General features: G+C 45.5%; 1 pseudogene; it reads left to right on the forward strand.

The window, feature by feature from the left end:
* The first annotated feature begins 1,720 nt into the window (after window positions 1–1,720).
* LOC699249 (actin, cytoplasmic 1 pseudogene) lies at window positions 1,721–2,856 on the forward strand (annotated as a pseudogene).
* Window positions 2,857–3,720: the final 864 nt, after the last annotated feature.

Genomic DNA, 3,720 nt, shown 5'->3' on the forward strand with positions numbered 1-3,720 from the left:
TATTCTATAATTTATTTTCCACAGAACACTTTGCTAAGATTACCATGTACTTTTCTCAGATGTCTCCAGAGCTGATATCAGTCTTTTTGGCTGAACTCTGATTTCAGTAGCAGGTGCAATGGATAGTTTTATTTCAACGTGGATAACTTCATGCTGCTGATGACCCACCTCAAGCATGCACAGGACATCTTTTCTTGCCCATGAACCTGGCCATCATTTCTTGGGTGGTATCATTTCTTCTCTGACATTGCAGGAGCCTGCTCAGCCAGCTGGCACACAAATATAGGAGTTGGATTAAAGTCATGGGGGAAATCCCTCAACCAACAGGAGACTGGAGTCGTTGAGCAAATATGCATGCCTCCCTGATTCAGATAAACAACTTGGGAATTATTTTATACACTTCTCTTGAAATATCAGTGAAACCTAACCTCAACTGCCTACAGTGATAACCTAAATAAACCTGACAAACCATTTTGTCAACTTTTCCTCTTTCACTATTTCATTCTCCCCTCTCACTCATTCCTGATTCCTTGGATTACCTTTCACATAAATTATCTGCTCATAACACCTTGTCTCAGGCTCTGCTAAAAGGGGACTCAAAATCAAACAGTACACTGTAAAATTGCAAGTATCGAACAGTTAATGTTGCCGAAAGCAACATTTATAAATGGAAAGTCCCAGATCATGCTTCATGTGGAATATTATACTTTTATCAATGGAAACAGTGTAAGATCCTGCTAAGAAGGCATAGTTTGAGTCAAAACAGCACATCGACTGCCCATGCCTGCTTGCCGTTTCGATACAAATTTAGGAATGACAGAAGAGAGATCCTTTGTTTATGCAGCCATAAAAAGAATGAAATCAGTGTTTTGCAGCAACATAGATGGAGCTGGTGGCCATTATCCTAAGTGAACTAATTCAGAAGCAGAAAATCAAATATTGCATGTTCTCATTTGTATGTGGGAGCTAAACAATGAGTATACATGGACATAAAAACAAAAATAATAGACACCAGGGACGCCAAAAAGTGGAGGGAGGGAGGGGGGTGAGGGTTGAAAGATTACCTATTGAATAAAATGTTCAATATTTGCATAATGGGTACACGAGAAGCCCAATTACCACATATACCCTTGTAACAAACATGTACATGTACACCTCATTGAATCTAAATTTTTTAAAAAAGAGAATTCCATTGATGGATCAAATTTTGGAGGAATCTTTGACCAGCAGAGACAGACAAGTGTGACGGCACCACAGCCAATAGCGTATGCTAAAGGTCACGGGGCTTCCATAGAAACTCTAAGCCCAGAGGTGATAGGGACAAAGAGCAGGAAGGGAAATGGCGGCAATTCTCTGCACCATGGTTTTGGTAAACCAGAGGAGCAGCTAAGAAGTCTGGCCCTTGTCCCTCCCCTCCCCTATCTTTAACTTATATCTAATGTTATGGTGGACACAAGTGTTCTAGAGCAATTAGTAGGGCACTAGATCCAGAGAATTCGAGCAATGTCAACATGTCTGAGGATACCCATAGAAGAGGGAGACTATCCATACCAGACAACAAGGTACTGGCACAACCAAGCAGAATGAGATCCTCCTTCTTGGCAGGATCTTACATTGTTTCTGTTGATAAAAAGTAGAATATGACTCACTGCCCCCACCCCACGCGCCACGTCCCCCTGCCGCTCCGAGCCCAGCTGTGCTGCAGTCGCTGCCAGTCGCAATGGAGGAAGAGATCCCCGCACTCCTCCTTGACAATGGCTCTGGCATGTGCAAAGCTGGCTTTGCTGGGAGAGCTGTGTTCCCCTCCATCGTCTGGTGCCCCCAGCACCAGCGCGTGATGGTGGGCATGGGCCAGAAGGACTCCTACGTGGGTGACAAAGCCTAGAGAAAGCGCAGCATCCTGACCCTGAAGTACCCCATGGAGCATGGCATCGTCACTAACTGGGACGACATGGAGAAGATCTGGCACCACACCTTCTACAAGGAGCTGTGCATGGCCCCGGAGGAGCACACGGTGCTGTTGACTGAGGCCCCTCTGAACCTCAAGGCCAACAGAGAAGATGACTCAGATCATGTTTGAGACCTTCAACACCCCGGTCATGTACGTGGCCATCCAAGCCAGTGCTGACCTCCTATACCTCTGGGCACAGCACTGGCATTGTAATGAACTCTGGAGATGGGGTCACCCATATGGTGCCCATTTATAAGAGTTATGCTGTCCCCTACGCCATCCTGCCTCTGGACCTAGCTGGCGGGGACCTGACCCACTCCCACATGAAGATCCTTACCAAGCGCAGCTACAGCTTCACCACCACCGCCCAGGTGGATATCATACCAAGGAGAAGCTGTGCTACCTCCCCCTGGAGTTGCAGCAGGATATGGCCCCGCCGCATCCTCCTCCTCCCTGGAGAAGAGCAACAAGCTGCCTGATGGCCAGGTCATCACCATTGGCAACAAGCAGTTCCAGGGTCTGGAGGCACTGTCCAACCTTCCTTCCTGGGCATGGAATCTTGCCGCATCCAGGAGACCACACTCAATTCCATCATGAAGTGTGACATGGACATCTGCAAAGACCTGTAGGCCAACATGGTGCTGTCCAGTGGCACCACAATGTATATAGCTATCGCCCACAGTATGCAGAAGGAGATCGTCGCCCTGGCACCCAGCATCATGAAGATCAAGATCATTGCACCCCCAGTGTGCAAGTACTCGGTGTGAATCAGCTGCGCCATCCTGGCCTCACTTTCCACCTTCCAGCAGACTTGGATTAGCAAGCAGGAGTATGACGAGTCAGTATCCCCACAGCCCTATCATCCACCACAAATGCTTCTAAATGGATGGCGAGCAGATTCGTAGCATTTGCTGCATGGGTTAATTCAAAAGCATAAATTTGCCCCTGGCAAATGCATACATCTCATGCTAGCCTCTCAAAACTGGAATAAGCCTTCTGAAAGAAATTTGTCCTTGAAGCTCGTATTTGTTATCAGCACTGGATTGTAGAACTTGTTGCTGATTTTGACCTTGTATTCAAGTTTACTGTTCCCCTTGGTATTTAATACCCCATACATATCTTTCATTTCAACACTTAGTATATGTGGCTTGGTCACTTTGTGGCTGAGGTAAGAATGTGTTTGTGGAAGACAAGTCTGTGGCTTGGTGAGTGTCTGCGTGACCAGCAGGCTCTGATCTGTGCAGGGCATTGTGTCAGGGCTGAGTGTTCTGGGATTTCTCTAGAGACTGGCAAGGGTTCCTGAGCCAGTGGTTTCTGTCCTGCCGGTGTGTCAGGGTGGAAAAGTCCAAGCCATAGGGCCCAGTTTCCTTTCTTAGCTGATATTTTCCTGCCAGAACACTATGTGCTGTTTCTTGCCTTGAGTTGGAAGCAGTTTGCATTATACTTGAAAATGTATTCATCCTTTAATTTACGTAAGGGTTTTTTGTTGTTGTTGTTGTTGTTGTTGTTGTTTGTACGCAATTCTAGATTCTTTAAAGAGATGACAAAGAATTTTGGTTTTCTACCGTTATGTGAGAACATTAGACCCCAGCAACACATCATTGTGTAAGGAAAAATAAAAGAGCTGCTGTTAAAAAAAAAAGTAGAATATTTTCCACAAAGTATAGAATGGGACTATTTATTAATTTTGCTTTCTGCAATGTTAACCCTATGATACTTGCAATTTTAAACAGTACTGTCTGATTTTGAGTTCCCCTATAGCAGAGTCT

Source organism: Macaca mulatta, chromosome 6 (genome assembly GCF_049350105.2).
Source record: "Macaca mulatta isolate MMU2019108-1 chromosome 6, T2T-MMU8v2.0, whole genome shotgun sequence".
NCBI lineage: Eukaryota > Metazoa > Chordata > Mammalia > Primates > Cercopithecidae > Macaca > Macaca mulatta.